This window comes from Anastrepha ludens, chromosome 2 (genome assembly GCF_028408465.1).
Source record: "Anastrepha ludens isolate Willacy chromosome 2, idAnaLude1.1, whole genome shotgun sequence".
Lineage (NCBI taxonomy): Eukaryota > Metazoa > Arthropoda > Insecta > Diptera > Tephritidae > Anastrepha > Anastrepha ludens.
In genome coordinates, this window is record NC_071498.1 from 121,094,320 (window position 1) to 121,102,752 (window position 8,433).

Here is an 8,433-nt window from a genome sequence, read left to right on the forward strand (position 1 = left end):
AGTGCCTCATTCACGTTTCGTAGCTGATGGGAATAATAATCAGCAGATTTGGTTGCAGAAGTTCATAATAAACAATACCGGCTATATCCCACCAAATAAACAGAGTGAATCTTCTTGGGGTGAAGGCCATCTATAGGGGTCGGTTCTGGTTTTTAATTTTTATCTAACCATTGGCGTTTGCGAACAGGATTATTGTCCAGGATACAGTCCGCATACTCACGGTATCCTCTCCGTTAACAGTGTTTATTTCTACAGCAGCAATTGTTGCATTTTTATAAAAAAAATACAAAATATGCCTCTTATACGCGTTCGAAGATTCCATTTTATTTTTTAACAGTAGCTGCTTCTATCCGCGATTAAAATTACTTGTTGAATGCACAATATGTATATCAAAGAAAATATAAATAGTTCCGTTATATTCCGCGAATAGTTTTTTGTATGCAAAAATCGTATAAAAGTGAAATTATGGGAAAAAATAAGCACGAACTTATGGACTGACCTGATAAAAAAAAAAGAAAAAGGCTACTAGTTATTATATCGGGTGTTTTTTAGCTAGATGAGAATTGTCGTTATCGAATCAGCTAAACGTTCGATGGACGTTCAAGCAACCATTGATTTATTGCAAAAATAAGTCAAAATTTGGACTGATCGTATGAACCTGTTTCCCTTTGTATTTTTACACCGACTATATCGATGCGTGAGGACGATGAAATGCTTTCTCTTTCAAGGAATATAACCAATTGAGTTCAATCCAAAAATTTACAACGATGCTTGGAAGCAGGCTGGCTTTATTTAAAAACAAAAAACTCGGGCTAATGATTTCTGAAACATTAGCGTAGAAACTCAGTACCGCCGTTTAAAAATATATTATTAAAAAAAATTATAAAAAAATATATTGAAAAATATATTATTATACAATATCTTTACCCCGATAAAACGTCGAGTTATGACAATAGTTCCCTGCTAAATTTTCAAAAAATCTCATACTTTTATAGTAATGACTTAAAAGAAAATTTTGAGGAAGTTCAGATGGAATCAATTCTTTGCCATAAAATAATTTCACTATGAAATACGATAAAAGCGCAACAGTTTTCAATTGAAACTGCACTAGTGAACTGTGCCGAAAAAATGCCCTGTCGAATATTATTTATTAACTATTATAGAAATTCTTCGTATTATAATTTGCGAGAATGTGAGAAGACGTTTTTAAAAATAAAATCAATTTGAAGATAAAATTAAATTATTAAATTAAATGAAAGAAATTGGATTAATTCGGCACCTTAGCATTACGTTTAGTTCATCCCACAGCGCCAGTTCTGCTTACCAAAAGTGGCCCACTGGGCACATTATATTAAAACCTCAACCTTCATATCAAGAAACTACCTTAAATCACTTTATGAATCTATAAGAAATATAATTGTTTAAGTAATTTTACAGTATGATGTTCAATTATCAAAACACATAACAGTTTACAACCAAAACATTTCTTTATTTTATACCGGATATCATATACAAAAGAAAGAAATGCCATGAAATTGTCTTCTAAATTATAATAAAAAAAAGAGGTTGTCTGTAAAGTCGGTTTACTGACGATAGTTTAACGTGACAACGTCATAAGAAAATATTGATGGAACGGTTGCAATTTTCAAAACAAAATTTTAATTTTATTTGTTTGATAGGTATTTTGTATGGATATAGAGGAGGAGGTAAATGGAGTTGCAATGGAATAGGTCAAGTTACATTTACACAAACGTGAAAATGACGAAACATTTATCAAATTCATGAAAGGTATGTTCAATTTCGATTGTGCATCAGATGTTAATAAGTCAACAACACTAAGAGGCAACATCAGCGATTTGCCTTTTTCAAGACACTTTACACTCAAAACACTCCCTTTCATTTCTTACTTTTTCTATCATCGTCCTATTCTCAACAGAGAAATGGTTCATTACCATGCAACACAGGAAGAAGGCAGATGCAAATACAAATATAGTATGTGAATTTATATACAAATGCGCATATTCATACATAAGTATACATACATATAGTATGAGCTCACTCAAGTAAGACAGAGCCAGATGTCGAACGTTGCCGAACGCGGGTGCCGATTGTGCTCTTTGTCGTTCGTTCCGCGCTCTCGCTTGCGGTTCAAGCACATTAGCTTACATTTGCTTGCGTACGGAATAGATTCGTATATTTGATATGTCCATATGACTTGTATGCATCTTTACATATAGATTTGTTCTTTTTGAAAATTGCACCAAAGTATATGTATGTATGTATGCATGTTTACATACATATATTAGTACAACATATCTTATAAGGTATGTGGTAAATATTACCATACATTTTTTCCTTCATATATAATAAAAAAATTAATAATAATAACATTAAAACAACAGGTATTTAAAATAAAATCAAGTTTGTTAATACTTGGTTTTATTTTAAATTCTTTAAGTGGATCAAATTAATAATAATCAATAAGAAGGCATATGCAAATACAAATACGTGAATTTATATATGTACATATGCGCATATACATACATATATACGCTCACTTAAGTAGGAGAGAGCAAGATGTCGAACGTTGCCGTTCGTTTGCTTTGTTTGCTTTGTCGTTCGTTCCGCGCTTTCGCTTGCAGTTCATTCAATGCACTGAGCAAGGTAACGACATATGAGCAAGGTAACACTAATGAGCAAGGTAACGACACATTTTTTCGTGCGTGCAGCCTGTTAAATCGAATTATAAGACGTTATCACGTCAAAAAATATCGCAACAATATTTCTCAAAAAGTTCTCAAGCTCTTAAAAACACTTGCTATATTCTATACTCTAAATACCCGGCGTGCATTGCTACCGTTAAAATTTTTTACTGTTAATGGCGTTTTGCATTTAAAGTTTGCTCTGCCTGAAAACGGGTAACAATTCAGCGAGGGTGCTGACACAAAATTAATTACCTTATCGGAAGATCTTTAATTTTTGCTGTCAATCCTATTTGACGCTTGTGAACTGAACAGCGGCAGTATACAAATAGACAAGCAATGGAGCGTGCAAAGGTCAAAATAAATATTTCCTTCACTCAAAATCATTTTTTTTTATTTAGTAAAAAAGTTATTCAAAACCAAAGTTGGATTAATTTTGCGTCACTTTGTACATAGAATATCTAGATATGCATCGCTTGCCTGCCAACTTCAAAATTTTAAATTATTTTACAATTTCACATCATTTTAAATTTAATTAGAGAAATTATATTTTATAATAGCATACAATTTTTGCCGTATGGTGAAGCATATATAGCGTGCAAGTAGAGTAGAAAACATATGCACATATTTTACAATATCCTGAATAAGGAGTTAAAAAATATTTTGTAATATAGAACACTGTGGTTTGGCCGCATTATAACTCAAAAGTAGAAAAAGGCACCTTAGAGTCAAAATAGTGCTAAGCGTTACACAAAAGCAGTGATCACGAGAAAGAAAATAAATAAATGTGTCGCATACTTTCAGGCGCATGCGTTAAATGCCATACACTGAAAACAAAAGCGACTATAATTAAAGCTACTGTCGTGTTCCCGTAGCTTTCCAAGTTTTTCCCTTTCTTTGTATTGGGTATGGGAATACGTTGCTGATAGTATTTTTGTGTTCGCTCTAGTAATACATTGGTGATTTGAACGTGAAAAGTATATTTAAGGTCTCCCTCGCGGTAGTTGACACTCGTTTAAAGCGTAAAGCTCCTTATTTATCTGACGTCAAAAATGTCTACGTTCGCCCCGAAAAAAAAGCATTCCATCGTTACCGACTGCAGCTAATGCGTTTGAATCGAGTTCTCAAAGAAAATCGGCCGGAATGGGACGGTAGACATGACAAACTGATTTTGCTGCATGAAAACGCCAGACCACACGTTGCTAAATCGCTCCAGAAATATTTGGAGGGACTGAATTGGGAAATCTTGCCCTACCCGCCGTATTTCCCTGACATTGCACCTTTGGACTACCATCTCTTCCGATCAATGCAGTCAGCTCCTATTGGAGAGCGGTTCACTTCTTACGAAAGCGTCGCAAACTGGCTGAATGAATTGATCAAGTCAAAAGAACTCGAATTTTTCGTCAGAGCAGTCCGTATGCTGCTTGAAAGGTGGAGTAAAGTTGTACCTTCCAATAGCCCACACTTCACATAATATCACTAATCACATAATGTTTAAATAATTCGTAATTTTGGCTAAGAAAGGACGGAAATTTATTCCCATACTCAATATTAGAAACTCAGTGTTGTCACAAGTGAAGATTTCCCTTCAAAATGAAGATTTCGTTCATAAATAATTAGAAAAATATCAAAATGAAAATACTTATTAACCTTATATACAAAAAAATCTTAACAGTGAAGTTAACAGGCATGCATAACATGCGAATGTAAGACAACTAAGGAGGAGGGTTTTTGGGGTTAATAAAAAATTTCGAAAATAAATTTACGTACCATCATTACCAGTGATAAGAGGCTTGTCAATTCTTATCCACTATAAGCTGCTCCCAACTAGCCAAACACTCAATTTGTACCCCTATCGCCAACAACTTACCAGATTGCAGAAGGCACCCGACCAGAGGCGGCCAGGATTGGCCAATGGGAAGGGTGTTGTGTTCCATGACGACAACGCCAGGCGTACACATTTTTAATGAAGTGCCTGAGCGTGGATGAGATACTTATAGTATTCCGAACTAACCCGAATTGATTATCACCCTTTCAAGTATTTGTGAAATTTTCTTAACGATGCAAAACTGGCCTCAAATCAGGCTTGTGAAAATGAACAGGTTAAGTTTATTACCAGCAGCGGTGCGGACTTCTTCAATCGCAGATTTATGAAATCGTCTTCGAAACTGGCAGAAATTATCGAACAAAATGGTGCATATTTGATCTAAATGCCATAATCCAAACTATGTTAATTTCATCTTCGAAAGAAAGCGAAAAAATTATCACAATTGATTCACACACATACATATCGTCCCCTTAGTATAACAATAGCCTATGTGCTCATAGGCTATTATTTTTTTATTGAATTTTTGGATTCTCCATCGTCGATTTTATATGTGGTCAAAATTTGGTCAAATTCTATTTCCACAAAGTGGGTCAAAACGTCAGTCAAAAATAATAAATATTTACAGACATAACGAGATTTGAGTGAAAGCTACTTTCGGCAAAAACTTTGAAATTCATTTTCTCAAAACATCAAAAAATTTATAGGCTATTTTAATACTAAGGGGACGATATGATACCTATTTATAAAAGCTTTTAAGGTGTTTGGCCGGGCTCGACTTCCATTTTCCGCAGTGTTCCTTGATACTGTACCACAAATGGAGGACCTACAGTTCTGATCGCCTATGAACCGCAGATGGCTTTCAAAATGGTCTTTTTGACTATCACCTTTGGAAAAGAACTGCCCATTATTGTATGGTTTAGGTCCAAAGTGGGGGCTGAGCCCGTGGTCGATCGAACGGCAGTCATGCGACATACATCGCCGCATTACCAGCCATACACTACCCTATGACGATAACTTTATTTTATATTTACAAGATACGAGGGTTGCTATTTACATTTCTGCTCTTGGTTTCTTCTAGTATTGTCAAGCGACATTTGGTATCTCCATTGGATAGTTTGACATATTTTACCATAAAAGCACTTAGAACGTCTTGATGTATGGGCCATATTAGAGTTGTTACAATGGCTATAAAAATTCATGCGCGAAATTATCTAACCAAATTGAGTTTTCCAAATCAGTGTATAGAGTTTTTCACACAATTCTCTTACGAATTAGCCAGAATTAGCCTCGCTCGGTTCTCATTATGTTGTCTTTCAATGCTTTAAAATCTTATTTATGCCTTTCATTACATCTTCAGCGGTGGCACAACGCAATACTCTAGGGCCCCTACTCTTCGCTTCATTTATTAATGAAATTAGTAAATGTTTTTCATTTGTCAATTTTCTTCTATAAATATGCCAATGTTTTGAAAAAATTTTCGGTGATAAGGAATACAGAGGATATTCTTATATTGCAATCAGAATTTAATATGTTCGTTCGCTGGTACAGTAGGTAGTATGTGAAATGATTGAATATCCACACTGGAACTCTCCAAGTAGCACTAAAGCGCCGTTTTAGTACCATTTCGATACCTCCAGTCAGCCAGAGCTGTTGATATAATGGAGAAGAATGATGGGACTTAGGTTGGCGCATTGCCCCTGCCGAAGAAAGTCTCCTTCCCTGAAAGGTTCCCACAGCTTCTGCAATGGGGATTAAATAGTAACCCTAGCTTTTCCGCGTGTGTGCCGATCGTCCAGAAACCGGTAAACACAGCTACGAGTTTAGAAATTGAATAGAGTTCAAAGGACTTTCTGAGTCTTTCGTATGTTGTACTGGCGCCAAAGGGTTTTCGAAATAACACATGAAGAAATGAGCTCCATCTTTTCTGCGCTTTCCTGAGAAATAATATGTGCAGTTCCCTTTTAACAACTGTCAGGGGGATGCCGATGACCGGGTAGGAGCTCTCTTAGGTCAATTCAGCCCCTTTACTGGCAAGCTCATCAGCAATTTCATTTCCCTCTATGTTCCTCTGTCCTGGAACCCAGATCAGAGAAATGTTACCTGCACACCCCAGAGATTTGATCTCCTCCTTACAGGAGTTTACTAATTTCTTTCTGCACCATGGCGTCGTCGGAGCCTTGATCGCGGCTTGACTATCGGAGAAAATGTCAATATCTCCCTCCCTCCCGCGTTCCCCAAGCATTTTGCATGCCTGCAGGATCGCAAAGAAAGGTTGGTACAGTAATCTCTGGGGATTTCTCTGAATGTAAAGAAATATTTTCAAGTTACATTAACTTTAACAAATCCTTTATCGCAATGTTTATTTCGAAAGAAGATTGGGATAACAGCCTAATTGAACAGATGGCTCCAAATTTAGATAATAAAGTAGGTGGAGGGGTCTACTCCGAAAAACTGGAGATAAAGCAATCGTTCCTGCTATTAAAATGAGAGTAACATCCACTAATGAAGTCTTCATTTACTCAGACAGTCAAGCAGCGCTAGCATAAAAGCGCTAGAATCCAAAACGCACTCGTCACAGAATGTTTTAATATACTAAATGACGTGTCTCAATACTACAAAGTACACCTTATTTGGGTGCCAGGCCACAGGAATATAGCAGGAAACGGCAAAGCAGATAAACTTACTCGAATGGGTACAACCCTTGATATTGAATTGGATAAAACGTTAATGACTATACCCATTGCCACTTGTAAATTACAGATAGACAGAGAAATTATTAAACTAGTAAATACAAAATGGCAAAACCTACGCCATAGGCATTCAAAATGCCTGCTAAAACTCAATAGAGAGAATACAAGAACATTGATAGGTGTATTAACTGGTCATTCTCTAATAGGTAACCATGCAAGAAGACTGGGAGTTCCATACTTTGATTATTGCAGAAGCTGCTATAATACAGAAGAAGAGGAAACTATTAAGGGGTTAGGGATAGTCAGAGGCCCGAAAAAATTATGACTTTCAATATTTTTTTTGGTACAAAAATAAGAACATACCATTAATACATACAAAAAAACTAATATATGCAAAAGTTATCGCAGAAGTCCCTTGCGGTGATCATCACAAGTCCTTGGAGATTCATCTAAAATCAATCGGGCCAGAGAAATTAGATTTATTAATAGATAATCTAAGCACAACCTTTTTTTCAAAAATAACAATATGGCGGCCTCACGAAATTTTTTTTCAGATTTTCGAGAAAAAAACTGACAATTACTTGTTAAAAAAATCGAAATTATTGAAAAAAAATCCTTCGATCAAGCACCAGTTTTTCAATTTTTTATTGAATTTTATTGAAATCTGCCAAGCAGTTTTCTCGAACCGGATAAGGCGCTGATACCCATGCCCATAGCCACTTGTAAATTACTTATAGACAAAGAAACCACCAAAAAGGTAAATACAAGCTGGCAAAACCTCACAACATGCGAACTAAGCAGACAGACATGGCCGAACTGGAACAGCGGTGGATCGAAGATCTTGCTAAGATTCAACAGAGAATATATAAGAAAAATGATAGGCATATTAACTGGTCATTGTTTAATAGGCAGCCACGCTAGAAGGTTAGGACTCTCATACTTCGATTTCTGTAGAAGCTGTCTTAATATTATATAGAAGAAGAGGAAACAGTCAGACACTTTTTATGTGAGTTAGCTATGAGAAGGCTGCGCACTCTTGATACAGCATTTCTAACCGATGTAGCGAACATAGCCCATCTAAAACTAACGAAGCTCTGATCGTTTATTAAAGCTACCGGATGGTTTGAAAAGGAACACCGTAAGGATAAGCTCCAGTGGTATCACAATGGACCTGCGAAAGGTCTAATTGTGTCTCTATGACAACCACCCTACC